At 54.6% G+C, this 17,573-nt stretch overlaps 1 protein-coding gene and 1 long non-coding RNA gene across 4 annotated transcripts in view; one reads left to right on the top strand and one right to left on the bottom strand.

The window, feature by feature from the left end:
* The window catches only part of NOL4L (nucleolar protein 4 like), a 130,241-nt gene that overhangs the window by 29,598 nt on the left and 83,070 nt on the right, over window positions 1-17,573 (bottom strand). Inside the window, exon 1 of one of the 3 annotated variants that reach the window (XM_032351002.1) lies at window positions 6,568-6,743. The exons of the other annotated variants lie outside the window; for them this stretch is intronic. The gene's annotated coding sequence lies outside the window, so the exon portion shown is untranslated. Of the gene's footprint in view, window positions 1-6,567; window positions 6,744-17,573 lie in introns of those variants that run through there. 3 annotated transcript variants of the gene reach the window in all.
* LOC116595084 lies at window positions 6,476-8,314 on the top strand. The gene is made up of 2 exons (XR_004287523.1): window positions 6,476-6,610; window positions 8,274-8,314. It is a non-coding gene; the product is annotated as an uncharacterized LOC116595084 (long non-coding RNA).

The raw sequence follows: 17,573 nt of genomic DNA, 5'->3' as shown, positions 1-17,573 counted from the left end.
AAAGGGACAACAAAACTTTCCCCTGTACTCCCAGGATGGACCCTAAGAGTGACGGGGAGGCTGGCAGGAGAGAGCACCCTGGGAGGTACAGAGGCCACCCAGGCTCTGGGAGCCAGGAACAGGGCATCCTTGCTTGGGCACCTTGCTCCTTCCTGGCTGCCCAGGGCACACCGCGCTCAGGGTCAGCGCTGAGGGAGGGAGGCCCTCTCCTGGCTCTGGGGTGTTGCTGAAGCACTCAGGATCTAAAAGACTGAATCCATTAGCACCGGAAGCCCCACCGAGGCTTTCTGCCTTCAGTCCACAGGTATTTACTGAGCACTTACTATGAGCCCAGCACTTGCTAGGTGCTGGGTAGGACAGAATCCTGGCCCTCGCTGCCCAGCAGGAGAGGGGATGACAATCAGCAGAAAAACACATCAGCCCCGTGGGGAGGAGGGACCAGAGCAGGACAAAGCAGAGGCACTGGGAGAGGGGCCCGTGGCTGGGGAGGGCCTGGCTGCTTAGGAAACACCTGAGCGGAAGCCCATGGGAAGTGAGGAAGGTTGCCCTGGAGGGGGAGGGTTCTATACAGGGAGACTTCTGGGCACCAGCACGTGCCAGTGGGGAAGTGGGGGGTCTGAGGAGCAGCCTGGAGGCCACTGTGGCCAGGGGCTAGGCTGGGGGCAGTGGAGCCTCATGGGAGGGTCCCCAGCCCATCACCCCGGGCGGGGCTGTCTACAGCCCAGAGAAAGGCTTGTGGACGGTTCCACCAAACATCATGTCCTCACGGAGGAGCAGGGAAGAGGCAGAACGGCTGGGTGCAGTGCTCCGGGTGCCCGCGCTCTGCCCACACTCTGCCAAGTGAAAACAGTCACAGACGCCAAGTTCGTCAGGTGCCAAGTGCTCCCCTTGGCCCCCTCCTTTCATCTTCCCTGCAGGCCCACCAGGTAGGTATACTTATCAGCCCCATCACACGGATGAGAAACTGAGGTTCCGAGGGGTTAAGGCGCGTGCCCAAGATCACAAGCTTACAAACTGCGCAGCCAGAGGTGTTCAAACCTGAAGGCCCAGACACCCTCCTTCCTGCCGCCCAGTCTCCGCCCCCCTGTCCCCCTCAGCTGGAGTACCGCCCTCCTGTGGCACTCCACAACCCAAGTTCTGAACACACACCTGTCTCCCCCACCAGCTCCGGCTTGGGCCTCAGCTTTCATTCTCACAGCATGGAGGCACCCGACCCCCCTCCCGACAGCTGCGCCGTGTCAACCCACGGTGGGGCTCTGCCCTGTCTGTCCCTGGATGATCTCAAGTCCTTCCAGGGGTGGGGAGGAGGCTGGAGGTTTCCCAGACCCCCCATGCAGCCTGTGAGCCGCGGTGGAGTGGCGGAGACACCTGGCAGGGTGCTGGTGTGGAAGGAGGAGGTGGCCCGAGTTTGACAAGTGGGGACCCGGTCCCAGGGCACACAGCTCCAGCACACAGCTCCTGTACGGAGACCAGAGGAACAGCCAGGCAGGGTCTCCCTGCTGTGCCTGTCTCCACCCCTACACTGCCGCCACACTGTAGAGCCTGGGGTTTCTCCTCCTGTGACCAGCCACCAAGATGACCCCCTCCACTCTTCCCTGCCCGGACAAGTCTAATTGGGAAGAGGTGAGCTGCATTTCCCACTGACTTCCCAATCACCTGATAATGAAGAACACCAGGGTCCACACACAAGGGCCTTTGGGACAAGGGGTTTAGGAGAATTCCTCACAACTGCTCCGTAACAAACCAACCAACCAACCAAAAACTAAACTAAATAAAACAAAACAGAACCAAACGGCGGGCACCCACGTCAGGCCTGCCCCTTGGAGACCTGTCCCGGCCGCCTAAGGGCCCCATGGCGAGTGGAAGAGTAGGGCTCCGGAGGCTGGCGGTCTGCGCCCAGAGCCCACCCCACAGTGCTGCCACACCTCTGCCCTCCGACCGAGAGAGCCAGGCTCCTGAGCGACACAGTGTCTCAGGGTGAGAACCAAAGCACACTCAAGGGAGATGAAGCTGTATTTACACACACTCCCTCAATGAGGCTGCACACATTTAGTGAGCATCTACTATGTGCTCATGTTGTGCTGGGGACAAAGGTGACTGAGGTTCCTTCCCTCTAGTTCCTTGTTACCTAGAGAGAGACACCAGCGAAAACCTGTGACCTGCTGGTAAGGGCTGAGAGACGGGGCTGTGCACACCTTCCCCAGTTACCCACGGACTCTCAAGCAGGCCCCAGAGAGTGCCCCCCGCCTGGGACTCTGCTCCATGAACCCTGGCTTGGAAGGCGGAGGTTCTAGTCCACATTTTGACATTACTGCTATGGCCATTTTTTCCAAGAAATCAAGTGTGGTCAACCCGACTTACCAGCAGAAAAAGAGCAAAGTCCCGGTCGAACTTACACAGCGGCCGCAACTGGACTTTCGGGGTGGTCTTGGAAGAGAAGCATGCCCAGACCCCTCTGCCACCAGCCTGCGACAGCACAGCCCACAGCTGCGGAGGGCAGATTGAAACCTCACCCACTCCCACGGAGCCAGGGCTTGGGGAACGGGCTAATTACACAGGCAATTACCAGCACACACAGCGGCGAGCCCATCAGTGGCTGCGCAGCACGGGTAGGGGGAGACGCTAGTGTCCGGGCGGGAAGCTGCAGGAGGCAGCCAGCACGGGCTTGCGAGTGGTGGGGTCTCAGGCCCTGACCTAGGGTGCTCTCCTTGCTCAGCCAGAGGTGCCGAGTCAGGCACCTCTTGCTTTGGCCTCCTGGACACTCAAGGGAACTTGGTCTACTCATTTCCGCCTTTCCATTCGCAAACTTCAGTGACATTTTCATTAGAAAATTAGAGTATATCTGATCCCCTATTTCTGGGCCCTCTCTCCCCAGTGACCGGGCAGTCGCTCCTCTTACCTCTGCCCTCAGACACCTTGAAGCCTACAGCCTTGCCACCTGTAGGTGGGGCCTGAGCCATTGTGGGTCTCAAGGTGACAGCAACAACTGGCTTCCTGAAAAGGGAACTCCAGAATGTGTGGGGAGCAGGCGGGCAGCACCCAGCCAGCTGCTGGGACACACCCCAGTCTGGGAGCCCTGACTCTGGGCAGAAGGAGAGGAACCGACCGAACCCTCCCTGCTCTTATCTGCAGTCCAAAATTCATGGGCAGGTTCAGTTTCTCTCCACCCAGGTTCTGCGGCCCTTCCTTCTCTGCAGGCAAACCAGCACCAACCACTGCCCAGCCTAGGAGGAGGAGAAAATGGGAGAGCAGAGGGGAAATGGTGGAAACGCGCCTGTATCCATGGCGGGTAACTAGGAGCAGGTGCTATCAGTAACCTGATTATTTTACAACTGGGGTCAATTTCTTGGGAACTAGGTTCCTGGTGCCTCTGAAGCTGAGCCATTTGCATCCTCCAGAACAGGGATCCTGGGGCGTGCCTCACACAACATTTTCCAGGCCTTTCCTCTGAGCTGTAACTCTATCTCTCTACCACTTGCTTTGGGGGGGGGGGGGAGGATTTGCTGAGAATTTAGTGCAATTCTAAGCCCTAAGCCCTGACCAGGAGCCCTGGGTGTGTATTTCAGGGAAGGGGTGGGAGGGAGGGCAGGGATGTGCCGGAGGTGTTTCTGGGCCAGGCAGGAGACCCCTCTGTCTCACCCCTGCAGTCTGTTTGATGAGACGCTGAAGCTCTTGCCAGTAAGATCACCAGGCTGGGACAGTTGCCCCGGCACTAGCTCTACCCCAAGTAGGCGGGCACCAAGATGTAGAAAGTGAGCACCTCCTTCTGGAACACCTGCAGGCTCCTTCCAGGCCCTGGAAATTCTTCAGTACGAGGCAATTCCTCCCCCCTGTCTCCATGTCAGCAAGCGTTACACACACACAGCCTGAGCGTGCCAAGAAGGTACTGAACCGCATTTGACCCCAACTTAACCACTTCGGCTCATCAGATGGCTTATTAATGGAAGACGAAAAAACCCCCAGGATTGAAAGCAACAAGGGCTCAAATCCCCGTAGTGAAAGGATTGCACAAATGAAATCTTAGGGTGGTCTGAGCAGTAGCTCCCGGGAGCTGTGGGGTCGTCCTGAGGCAGCAGCTTCTTGCTACACTCCAAGCCCACCTGACCACCAGATGAGGCATTCAGCCTCCCAGGGACACTCCCTGCACAATTCCACTCCTTCCTGCTAACAGACCTCCTCTGCTCACCAGTCCTAAGTCATACAGGCCCTTCTGGGAAATGCGGAGAGGGGAGGGCTGAGACAGCCAATCACCTACCACCTTCTAGGTGTTCTCAATCACACACATAGGGTCTGTCAGAAACACACGTATCTGTGGGGATGCTCTGTTGTCCTTGCTGTCAGGAACGCCTGAATGCTGGGAGTGAGCATTTTCAACACCTTCCTACTAGTGTATCGAGTGTAAAATGGGCTTTTGTTTCCTAGGCAAAGGCAACTGGCTGTTTTCCCAGCACTCCGCACCAAGAGGGCCTCACTGACACCCCAGGCCCTGGCATTAACAGGGGTCTCTTTAAGAGGGTGGCTGGAGAGATGAGCTACAGCAGACGGGGTTCTCCCAGCCAAAAGGAGGGCTGGAGAGGAACCACTCTGAGCTAATCCCCTGCAGGAGTTTCCTTCCAAGAAAAGGACCCAGACAAGACAAAAAAGTTCTTGAGCAACTCGGGGTGGCCTGGCTCCACAGGGACCAAGGGTGGCTGAGGCCACAGAAGTTCCCCCAGATCCACCTCCCTAGCTGGGAGGAAAGCTTCCGGGGGTGCTGTGCTCCTGTTCTGCAGGAGTGCTGAAAGGGGTCGTGTCACCCAGCCAGGGTCCAGTGGGTGTGGGAGGAGGTGCTGTCTTAAAACCTACTCTATAAAACAAGGCCAGCTTGAGCTGGGATTAGACAAGAGCTTGATATTATTTAAAGACACATTTAGGCCCTAATGGTTTTCCAATGAAGGGGTAATTTACTATGTAAGGACTAAACTGCCACTGGGGCCTGGGTCATCCACGGGTTTTTCCCGCAGACCAAACTACAGCCCAGAAGCAGGGGGCAAGATGGCACCCCAGTCCCATCACACAGTCCCTTCTCCCCAGAGGAGCTGTGAGAGCCCCACACACCTCTCCCCACAACCCCTACCTGGTAGGCTGGGGGCCCCAGGCTGGGGTTTCCAGCTGATTCTGGGATAAGTAGGGCTTTATCTCAAGGGAGAATCTATTTCAAGCCACAATCCTTCTCAGAAAGAGGAGGAAATCACAGAGTCCAAACACCATTTCAGGTGAAATCAGGAGGTTATTAATCTCCCCTCAGAGCAGACAGAAAGAAAAATCAATGTTTTAGAGGGGGGAAAAAAGGTTCCATTTGAATTAATGGGTTTGTGGCTTCTCCATTGATCTGCGCCTCTTCACACTTTCTTTTTGTGCTTTTGTGCTCTTGGGGAGGGGGAAGGGAGAAGGGAATAGGGAGGAGGGGGGTGGGCCTCCCGGTAAGGAAAAGGACGGTCTAACCTTAACCTTTCTCCAGGAATAATGCTAATTAGCCAGGCTTAATGAGAACTTCCCCCAGGAAGCATGGCCCAGTAGGGGCGGCCGGACTCTGGCAAACGCCGCTCCAGGTGTGTGTGTGTGGGGGGGGGGGGTCACTTCTGAACTCTAGCAGCTGGAATAAAAAATGTGGACTGCACACCCCCACCCTGCCCCACGAGAAAGTGTCCGGTCCGGGAAGGCTAGGTGGAGGAGGGCGGAGAGCGGAGAGCGGCCGGCGGAGGTGCAAATCCAACTTAACCCGGACGCGTGCCCTCACTCCGGACAGCTGCCCCCGCCCCCACGCGTCCCCTTCATTAAGGAATGCCCCCTCGCCAGGGGCCGTCGCCGCCCCCGGCTTCTGCTCCGTTGGTACACCTGAGAAGGGCGACCAGTCCCCTCCGGGGAGGGACAGGGGCCTGCCGAAGTGGGCTCAACTCTGCAAACCCCGTCTCAACTCTCCGCGCCGAGGCAGGGAGCCCCTCCCAGCCACTCAACGCTTCCCGTCCTCATATCCCCAAACACAGTCCACTTCCCTTCTCGAGGCGGCCGCGGTGGCGGCAACCCGAGCCCGGCCCCCACCCCGCCGCGGGCAAACGCCTTCCTCCCCGGGACGCGGTGCCCAGCCCGCTGCAAACGGTGTGGCCGCCGCACAATACCGCGGCGCGGCGCACACAATCACCGCCCCCCAGGACCGGCGGCGCGCACCGCCGGGGAGTGGGGTGCGCCCAGCTGCCCCCGGCACTCGCGGCCAGGCACACCTCTCGGGCACCCCACGGCCCCCAGAGTGCACCTCCTCTGCCGGCCCCCCCCCACGCAGCCGCCGCCGCCGCCGCTCGGTCACACTCACCCGCCCCCCGCCCCAGCCCACTCCGCCCAGGGCGCAGCCGCTTCCCTGCGCCCCCCTCCTCAGCCCCAGCGCAGGAAGCTTCCCCCCCGGTTCCCCTCCCCAGAACCCCCCAGCTCCCTCACCCCCTAACCGCAGCTCAACGGCCGGCGGCAGGAGGGGGGCGGCGGCCGGGGGCCCGGAAACGGCCCGATCGCGGGGACCCGGGCCGGACTCCGTACCTGGGCGGGAGGCGAGGCGGAGACCGGCGGTCGGGCTCGGCGAGTGAGCGGGGCGGGCGGCAGTGACAGCCCCACAGCTCCAGCTGCTGCTGCTGCTGCTGCCGCCGCGGCCGCCTGGGGAGAGGGGCTGGCACCGCCGCGGCGCGTCACTGCCCGGCCCGGGGGCGGGGGTGGCCAGGGGGAGGGCCCAGGCGAGCGGCGGCGGCAGCGGCGGCGGCGCCGCGGCCGGGAGGGAGGAAGGGGGGGGCACCGGGCACGGGGAGGCGGGGGACGGGGGGAGGGACCGGGCACGGGGCGGGGGCCGGGGGGAGGGGAGCGCAGGGAGGGCGCACGCTGGGGGAGTAGGAGGAGCAGCAGGAGGAGGAGGTGGAGGGGCTGACGAGCGGGAGGAGTGGGCACAGGGGGGAGGGGGAGAGAGAGGAAAAGGAGGCACCCTGAGAGAGGAGAAAGGAGGGAGAGGCCGGGAGGCGGGGAGAGGGGAGAGGAGGTGGAAGGAGGGGGTGCTGGGCCAGGTAGTGGGGGAGGGATGAGGGCGCACTGGACGCGCTGCAGGGCGCTCCGGGGGGAGAGCGCTCTTAAGGGGGAAGCGCTTCGAGGAAGCTTCTTGCCCGGGGCTGAGCCCTGAAAAGGAGGCGGTGGGGTCTGTGCCCGCCCCTCGCTCCCTGGAGGCCGCAGTCTACGGGTCGGAGGGTGGGGGTTGGGGGTGCACCCGGCCCGCCAGCTCTCCGCGTTCAGGCCAGGAGAGGAGAGACTTGGCCCAAAGAAAGTGACTCAGGCACCATTAGGAACTCTCTGCACCCTGGGGCCTTCGGGCAGCCCTGGACCCCCTCGCGTCTCCTGGTTCCCCGGGGACGCGGGTCCTCGCTGGGCGGGGCCGCTGGGTCCCCGGGCGGTCTCCGCGAGACCCTAGTCTGGAAAAGCCAGGCACGTGGCCGGCTCTCTGCCGGCCCCCCACCCCCATCTCAGGGCCCCCCTTTTCTTGATCAAGTTCAAGCTCGGTCCCCTCGGCGCGCTGCCCACCCTCTGCCCCCTCCTCTCCCCTCCCCCTTCCTATATACCGTACCGTCTCGCCTCTTCACTCTTCCTTTGTCTCTTTCCCACCACTTAGTTTACACCCTCCCGAGCTCCCCTTCTTCCTCCCCGGCTGGCGCCTGAGTCTCCGGGATGCGTTCACCTGTCCGACCCAAACATTTCAGCGATCTCGAGCGTTCGCCGCGGACTCTCTCTGCTCCCTCCCCACCAACCCCCCCACTCCTCCTGCCGGTCATTGTGCTCCTCCAGACCACCGGGTACCGGCTCCCTACGGCGCGCTAGCTCCAGTTGTAAAGTAATAGGATAACATCAAGAATGCTGCTCCATCCCAGACCTGGGCGCTTACTGTCCGCGGAGACACTGCATCGCAGGAGAGGGAAAACCCATGCGGATCTGAATCGCCCTTCTCCTGCACGCAGACAGACCTCGTCCGCCTGGGGTGCAGGAGAAGACCGCGTGGGGCGCCGCGGGGTGGGGGTGGGGGGTGGGGGTGGGGGACCCTGAACCTGCAAGCAACCTCAGACTCAGGCTACAATATAACTCGCTTGTCCCCAAATAGCACAATTAGACCCCAGCAGAGAAGATGGGTCAAGGGCAGATGTCCCCCTCCTCAGATTCACAACCTCTGTTACAAATAACAGATCAGCTTTCTGAAAAAGCCTGTGCTTTAACAGGGATGAGGAGCTGCCCTCGTGGAATTCTGTGAGGAAATGGTGAAAAACCAAACCAAAACAAAACAACGATCCCACCTCCTGGTACCTCTAGTCGCATCCGAAAAAGAAGGGCAATTTCTCCTGACTTTACGCTACAACTCATCCACAGTGGAACCAGCAAAGAAAAAAAAAAAAAAAGAGGGAGAGAGAGAGAGAGAGCCATCACGATTGTTTGCAATTTTGAAACAGACTGCCTTTAACCCTCCAACTTTTTTTCTCTAAAAGCCTTTTTCTTTCTTTCACTGAAAGCTTTGCATTGTGAACAATCCGAGGTAAACAAGGCTCCCTCTACAGGTGGGAGTTGGAAGTACACCACCACAGGTTCAGAGCTCAGCGTTCGCCCATTAGAAAAATAAAAAGATGGCAACACATCAAATTAAACGCAAGCAGAACAGACTTCCACACATGCTAAAGGTTTTTCTGTCAATATACAACTTACACTCCCTTTTTAAAAGGGGCTCTAAGCACGTTATTCATTAGCACCTTTTATCTATGAAATTGAATGTGTTTTCAAACCAAGGCACCCTTCCCAGTTTTCTCTAATAGATCTTTACTTCTCGTCCTCTGTGGTGGGGGACAGTTTGGAGGCTTTGCACATGTCTATATCCATACATGTTGGTGCCCAATAATAATGTTTAGGATTTTAATTAGTGGCCGTGACTCTTCAGTTCATCCAGGGAGAGGTGGGCGTTTCCAACGTGGGAAATGCCCTTCCTCACTCTGAAAATGAAATCATTCAGGCCCCCCGGATTTCCCATCTCTTCCCACCACATTTCTCAAGACCTTTGACTTCCCCTGGCCTGAGTCACTATCTCACAGCCGTGGTGGACATCTGGGTTTGAAATATAAAGCCAAATCCAACTAAGTTCAAAGGTGGAATTGAACCCAGATAACCCACCTCTTCTCTGACTAATAAGAGAAAGCCAGTACCGCCTGGGAAAGCAGAGCAGTGATTTTCTCTAGGCATGAAATGTGAACTCATTTACCATCCCTGAGATAAAACAGCCTCAGCCCCACTCAGCCCACAGAAAGCAGTTGGGAGCCCTAGAGAAACTTGGCTGTTTAGCAGCACTGAAAATTAGGTGAGTTTTCTTGCGTGCTGAAGCCTGCAGAAAGCTCCCAGCCCCTTAGTCCTGCAGGAGCTGCCACTCCTCGAGTAACCTTGTGCCCGTTGCTTTCATTGCTTTCAGTGTCCTTGTGGCTTTGGACAACTCCCTCGATCCTTAAAGTGGCCACAGCACGGGTCCCAACAAGGAAAAGCATGACCTAGTTTCTTGGCCACTAATTCTCCCAATGATGGGTCCCTTCTTTCAGCCCCAGTCTGGTGGGAGACGAGGGCAGAGAAGGCTGCTCCCATCTGCTTAAGAGGACAGTACTGTCCTCGTGTTCCCTTCATGTCAGGCTCTGCAAACAGTGGGTGTTTTTGTAAATGGACAATTGGCAGGGCATTTGCTCTGTAGAGCGCTGTAGGCAGCAAAGCTCTCCAAGCAGACTCCTGTGTGAAATATAGGAGTCTCCACAAGTGGAGATCTGGCCAAGGGAACCAGGGGCTTGCTATTAGGAATAGCAGGATCTTAGTCTGATCAGAGGATACTGTTCAAGCATCTCAAAGTATTTAAAAACCCAATGATGGGCTCCTGGGTGGCTCAGTGGGTTAAAGCCTCTGTCTTCAGCTCAGGTCATGATCCCAGGGTCCTGGGATCAAACCCCACGTTGGACTCTCTGCTCAGCGGGGAGACTGCTTCCCTCTCTCTCTCTCCCCGCCTCTCTGCCTACTCTGTCAAATAAATAAATAAAATCTTAAAAAAAAAGAAACCCATTGACCCCTATAAATTAACTACTAATGACAGAAGGGAACATATACCTGCACAATGGGGAGACCCGCAGACACCCTCCAACCATGTGACCAAATTCAGTTGCCCCCAAAGTAGGGTCACCTGACGTAATGCGCTCACGTCCCAATGAGATGCAGTCACCTCCCACATTGTGTTCTCCCTGCAAATGCTCAACCTGAATCTGATCATGAAGAGACAACCAGACAAGAAATCCAGAAAAAGAGACTCTCCACAACACAACAGTCCTGACTTCAAAAGATTCACTGTTATTAACTCAGCTGTTCTAAATCACGAGACTAAAGAGAAATACCAACTAGATGCAAAGTTCGAATCTTGGTTGGATCCTGGAAACAAGGGGTGTGGTGGGGATGGGGTGGAGAGGCTCAGGAAGAGGGGGGTGGAATGGAGACAGGGGTTGAGGTTGGAGACAGGGGTGGGCTCTGGGCTGAGTGTCAGGGAAGGTCCCTCTCAGGAGTAAGTGTGGCTGAAGTTGACAACTGCATGAAGACCTGGGTGGGGGGCGGGGAGGGGTGTGCAGGTTTCCAGGCAGAGGGAAGAGCTGGTGCTAAGGCCCTGAGGTGGGAAGGGACTTGGCATGTTTGAGGAACAGAAAGGTGACCAGTGTGGCCAGGGTGAGATGGGCCAGGGTTGGGGCAGTGAGAGGGTATTTGGGGGTGGGAGGTGAGAGGCTATTCAGTGGAGGGGGGGAGGTGTGAGACGGTATTCACGACCAAGCACGCAGGGCCATGTGCATGACTGTAAGGTGTGTGGATTTTATTCCAAGAGTGAGGAAACAATGCAATCCGAATTGTGTTTTTAGACCAGAGGAGATGAGATTACAAGGAAGCGAGAGTGGCAGCAGGGACAGCAGTGGGGAGGTCGGATAGGTTCCAGCCACATGGGACCAGTTCAAATTCTGACTCTGACACTAGACAAATGACTACCCTTAAATCTCTCGGAGCCTCCGTTTCCTGATCTGTAAAGTGGAGAATAAGATAGTGCGCTTAATGTAGTATATGACACTAAAAGTTCCCCTTTCAGGGGAACCTGGGTGGCTCAGTGGGTTAAGCATCCAACCCTTAATTCCAGTTCAGGTCATGATCTTGGGGTGTGAGGTCAAGCCCCAAGTCAGGCTCTGTGCTGAGCACAGAGTTGGCTTGAAATTCTCTCTCTCCCTGCGCCCCCCACCCCTTTGCTTGCATGCATGGGATCTCTCTCTCTTTCAATCTCAAAAACGTTAAAAGGTTCCCCCTTTGAAGCTAGACACTGCAATGGCCAGCCTCTAAGGTAGCTCCCCACTTCCCGGCATCACAGCCCCATCCCCTGTCACAATGAATAGGGCTGTGGAAGCCATGAAATACTGTGGAAATGAGAGTATGTGACTTCGGAGGTCGGGTCATAAAATGCAGCTTGATCTCCTCCCCGGGGGAGTACCTGGTAAATGGCAGCTTTTATCGTCATTATCAGGATTCTGGATTTTCACAGCGGTGGACCACCCCCTCCACAAACCCTGCCCCAGTTCTCTCAGCCTCCAGCAATGTGCGGCAGCTCCCATTTCATGACAGGCTTGTCAGTGCTTAGTATTAGCAAGCTCTTTTGTCTTTGCCAATCTAATCGGTAAAAAGTGGTATCTCTTATTTTCCCTTGACTCTCTTCATATGGGAGTGTGAGTGTTATAATTATGTGTGCCATGTGTATATCGGTCACTTGCATTTGTTCGAACAACCTGTTCATATTCTTTGCCCATTTCTCTATTTGAGTTGATGGACTTTTTTTTTTTTTTTTTATGAAGGAAATCTAATCTTTTGTCATATATTTTGCAAATATGTTGTCCTTTTGTTGCCTTTTTATTTTATTTATGATGGGATTTTTTTTTTTTTCCATATGGAAGTTTTACATTTTTAGACCCTCAACTTTTTTTCTGTTAGGGCTGAAGCATTTTAGGTCAAAACAAAGATTTTATTCCACTCGTAGATTATAAAAGTAATTCATCCATATTTTCTTGTAGAGCATTTATAGCTTCATTATACTTAAATCTTTTTTTTTAAAGTAAGCTCTCTGCCCATTTATTTCCGTATAAGTGGTGAGGTAAAGACCGAGTTTGTATTTATTTTATTTTATTTTTAAGATTTTATTTATTTACTTGAGAAAGAGAGAGTGATTGAGAGAACAAGTGGGAGGAGGGGCAGAGGGAGAAGCAGAATCCCTGCCAAGCAGGAAGCCTGACATGGGACTCGATCCCACGACCCTGGGATCATGACCTGACCCAACAGCAGACGCTTCATTGATTGAGCCACCCAGGTGCCCTAGTATATATATTTTTTTAAATGGTTATCTGAGTTGTCCTAGTACCATCTTTTCTTTTCAATGATTTATTTATTTAATGTTTTTAAAAGATTTTATTTATTTATTTGACAGGGAGAGAGAGTAAGCACAAACAATGGGAGCTGCAGGGACAGAGAGGGAAGCCAGCTCCCCGCTGAGCAGGAAGTCCAATGTGGAGCTCAATCCCAGGACCCTGAGATCCCGACCTGGGCCAAAGGCAGAGGCTTAACTGACTGAGCCACCGGCTGCCCCTTATCTATTTATTAGAGAGCACAAGTGAGTGGGGGCAGGGGCAGAGGGAGACACTCTTTCAAGCAGACTCCCCACTAGGTGTGGAGCCCCACAAGGCCTTAATCCCACAACCCCAAGATCACAACCTGAGGGGAAACCAAGAGTCCAACAGTCGACTGACTGAGACACCTAAGTGACCCCTCCATACCATCTTTTAAATAATTCATCTTTATCCACAGATGAGAAATGTCAAATTATGCTGATTGCCCATTATTTTTGGAATCGTCTATTCTATTTTATTGATCTATTCCCGTCCTAATATTATAGCTCTGGAATATATTTTAATACTTGGTAGAGCTAGCACTCACCTCTACCCTCCATGAACTGTCAAGTTAAAGCCAGGCCATAGCAGAGGTGCTCTAGGTGCAGACAATTGCAGAGAAAGGGCTTAGCGTAGGGGGTTCCTGGAAGAGGTGACATCTACTCTGAACCAACGAAGGCAGGAGAAATGTGACAGGTGGCAAGTAGGGAGGGCCTCTCAGCAGGAAAGAGGAGCGCGATGGAAGCACCAAGGGCTTCACACATGCCTGAATTCAAAATACTTAATCTGTGGGTCAGGTAGTACCTGCCTTAACCATTTATTCCTCATGTTTGCTGATTTTTACACAGCTGGCGGCAATCTCATTGTCAGTGTGACACCTTTGCTGAGACCTAGGAGAAACTGTCCGAGACTGCCTCCTCATTCCTTCTCTATTTAGATAAATTTCCCATTACAGATATGACTAAAAGAGCCTGACTTGTTGAAATGCACTTTCCTAACAACCACAATAGGTAAAAATTACAATTTCATCAATCTCCTTTTCAGTGATGTGTTGCTTCAAAGTATCATCAGTTCGTCTGTTCATTTCACTCTCCTACTCCAAAGCCTTCAGTGGCTTCCAGCTGCTGGCAGAATCGAGTTGCGGCTCTTTGGCCTGGTGTTTGAGGCCTTTCACAGCCCTGCTGGCCTGATAGCCTTCCGTTCCAAACCGTGACCTCTGCTTCAGACAGACTCACTCTCTTTGGTTGCCCCAATCACCCATGTGTGGCCCCCTCCATTCCTTGGACCATGCATGCTTTTGGGCACATGTTCTTTCCACAAATATGTGTAGATCCTTTACCCCATGCCAGATGCCATGGTAAACATGAGGGACCCAGCAATGAACAATACAGATACAGGTCTGCCCACTCGGAGCCTGCATGCCAGCAAGAGAGAGAGAGAGAAATTAAATAAATGATCACATGGCTTCTGGTCACAGGATGTACGTTCAGTTTGTACTTGACAGTTGTGGGACCTGCTGGGAAGAAAGGGCCTAGCACCTGAGAGGGACATGGCAGATCCCAGAGAGCTGCATGGAAGAGGTGACATTCAAGGTGGGCGTTGCAGAAGGCGTGGGTGTTTGCTCAGTAGAAAGATGCTTTCAGTCATCAACAAAGGCACCCTCCACCCCTGCCAAATCTGGACCCCTCCGAACCCGGAGCGCCAATCTCTCAGACCACCTGGCTGGCTCCTGTGGCAGGTCGCAGCTACTCTGTTCCCTCCTTGGCTTGTGTACTTCCCGTTTCCTGCATTCTAGCTCATTTCCCCGACGCGAGTGTGGACTCTTGGGGCTGGGACAGGCTCTGCGGCCTCAGAGTCCCTGGCAGCGTTGCACATATGGTAAGAACTCATCACTGCGTCACTCGGGACCCCGTCCTGCCCTTCGCCCAGCACAGCATTGAGTTCTGCAACAGAGCTCTGGATTAAGCACACTGTGGGTGACACAGGCCACACTTTGCCATTCCCACAGAGCACGCATCTCACCTCTTCTCTTTTCCTTTTTTCCTAGTGTCTTCGGAGAGGCTCAGCCAAAAAGCCAAGGCCAGTCCACAACCTCACACTTGCACTCCCAGGTATGCACATCACCAAACAAGTACAGGGGAGTCCTAAAGCACACGTACTAGCACTGCTCACGGTAGCCCCCACCTGGAAACCAGCCCAGCGTCCGCCAGCAGAGGATGGCTTGCAGTGGCACACCTGCACACCTGGGCTGTGGAATACCACTCAGCCACAGAAAAGAAGGAACCAGGGAGCCTGGGTGGCTCAGTGGGTTAAGCCTCTGCCTTCAGCTCGGGTCGTGATCTCAGGGTCCTGGGATCGAGCCCTGCATTGGGCTCTCTGCTCGGCGGAGAGCCTGCTTCTCCCCCTGCCCCACCTGCCTCTCTGCCTACTTGTGATCTCTCTGTCAAATAAATAAATGAAATCTTAAAAAAAAAAAAAAAAAAGAAAGAAAGAAAAAAGAAAGGAAGGAGCCAGAGGTGTGTGCCATGATACACATCATGCTCACAAACTTAGGCTTGTGAGCAAAAAAGCACATGCCATATGATTCTATTTACAGAAAGTTCTAGAACAGGCAAAACCAGTCAATGCTATTAGAGGGCAGGACAGGGATCACCCTGGCTGGGGAGAGTGACTGGGAGGGGGCACAGCAGGTCTTTGGGGGTGCTGACAGTGTTCTGTTTCTTGACCTGAGAATTGGTGGATTCAGTTTGGAAAAACTTACTGAGCTGTCCACTTAATGATATGTACTCTTTTCTGTTCGTGTGTCATACTTTAATAAAAGTGTGAAAAAGGAAGAAAAAGCCGAAGCCAGTTACCGTGGCCGAATGGCCTGGAGCTTGGTTGCAGTCAATCACTGTGACCCGCTCAGGGCCAGCCACCTACCTGGCGGGGTGGTAGTGTATGTCCCCTTATTGGATCAGCCAAATAATGAGGTTGATATTAATTGCTGTTTTGCCCAGGAAGAGTAGGGGCTCTGGAAGGAGGATTAAATGACTCATCCAGTCACCCAAGAGTGAGGAGACTGGCATTCAGAGACTAGGGGACATGCCCACAGTCATAGAGCTAGAAGCTACAGGTGGTGCTGGGCTTTGAACCAGGGTGTGTTGGTCCCCAGAGTATGTGGTGGGCCCTGCTAAGGGGGGACGCTTAAGCCAGACCATGTGCAGTCACACTTCCCCCATCTCTGGCAGAGCAAACACAAACCCACCAGAGCAGGGGTGGGCCCTCTGTGCAGCCAGAGGTTTCCCTCAGGTTGGGAACTGGCAGTGGGCTGGGACTGGTCTGAGCCAACCAGCCTCTGGTGGGACCCCAAGTCTAGCCCCCAAGAAAGGCTGGAGAAGGCTTCTCCATGCAACCTCTAAAGGAAGCTGGGCTTGGGGAGTTTTCAGGGATGGAAGTCTTGCTTGCTCTTCAGCGGATGCCTGGAGGAGGGCTGAGGACCCCCTTGCAATCCATAAGACACCACAGCCACGTAGTGCTGCTCCAGGGAAGACATGCTGGGCCGGAGGGACAGGCTGTCAAGAGAAGGGGGTGGGTGGCACTTCCCGATTTCACCCTAAACCTCTTCATGGCAGAGCCCACAGTTGGGGATGTTTGTGGGTAACAGCCAAGTGTGCAGGGGGCAGAGTTAGTGCAAGGAGGCCTTTCTTTCTTTCTTTCTTTTTTAAAGATTTTATTTATTTAGGGACACCTGGGTGGCTCAGTTGGTTAAGCTCCTGCCTTTGGTTCGGGTTATGATCCCAGGGTCCTGGGATCGAGTCCCATATTGGGCTCCTTGCTCAGCGGGGAGCCTGCTTCTCTCTCTGCCTCTGCCTGCCACTCTGCCTGCTTGTGCTCTCTCTCTCTCACTCTCTCTGACAAATAAATAAAGTCTTAAAAAAAAAAGATTTTATTTATTTATTTGACAGAGATCACAAGTAGGCAGAGAGGCAGGGGGAAGCAGGCTCCCTGCTGAGCAGAGAGCCCAATGCGGGGCTCCATCCCAGGACCCTGAGATCATGACCTGAGCGGAAGGCAGAGGCTTAACCAACGGAGCCACCCAGGCGCCCCAAAGAGGCCTGATGGCGGGAGTCTTGTGCCTGGTGGGCAGCTCCAGGGCGGGAGAGCGCGTGACTGGGCTGTGTTCTGTTTGCATTCAGACCTTTCCTCAACGTAACCTCAGGCACTCTCTGGGCCTTGGTTTTCTTATTTCTAAGTTGGGGAACAACAGGAACTCTCTCTGAAGGCTTCTGTGAGGCTTAAATACAGAGCCGCCTACAGGGGGCGTCTGGCGCTCAGCTCCGAACACTTGCCCGAACCACCTGCAGGGGGCGTCACTAGCGCTCAGCTCAGAACACTTGCCCGAGCCGCCTGCGAGGGGCGTGGCTAGCGCCTAGCGCAGAGCACTTGCACGAACCTGAGTAACCATAATGCCGATGACAGTGTGAAAGTAGTTGTAACAGTGACATCAGCCAACAAACGTCTACTGAGCGCCTACTGTGTGCTGGGTCCCACCCCTAGCGCCAGGACTAGCTGGGCCTGGGCCTCCCCATGAAGCTGATGGTGCTGGGGCCGCTGGAGACCTTGGCCTGTCCCTACCTTCACTATCACCTTCTTTTTCCTTTCTCTCTCTCTCGCCTTCCCTTGGGAAATAATAGCATTCATGTGTCAGGGAATGGAGCTCTCTCACACTAGTTCTATGACTTTGGATGAGTTGCCTAAGCTCTCTGAGACCGAGCCTCAGTTTCCCCAGACATGTGGGGCACCTGGCACACAGAAGGCCTTCAACAACCATTCCTTCTTCCTTCTTCCCTGCTTCTTTCCCTATTACTCTTTTCTCCTACGCAGTCCTTTGGCATCTTAATACCCAAAGGCAAGCTCAGTTGATGGCACCCAGGCCATGGGAGATCCTTTGGACTAATTTATCTGCTACCCAAACTCAACATTTCTTCCTTCCCTTTCTCAACTAGAGAGAGGGGGAAAATTCTTTCTTTCTTAGCTTCCCTTACAGCTGGGGGTGGCCATGTGACA

This window comes from Mustela erminea, chromosome 7, assembly GCF_009829155.1.
Source record: "Mustela erminea isolate mMusErm1 chromosome 7, mMusErm1.Pri, whole genome shotgun sequence".
In the NCBI taxonomy this organism is placed as follows: Eukaryota; Metazoa; Chordata; class Mammalia; order Carnivora; family Mustelidae; genus Mustela; species Mustela erminea.
Note: the sequence above shows the minus strand (reverse complement) of the source record. Positions and strands in the feature narration are given on the sequence as shown.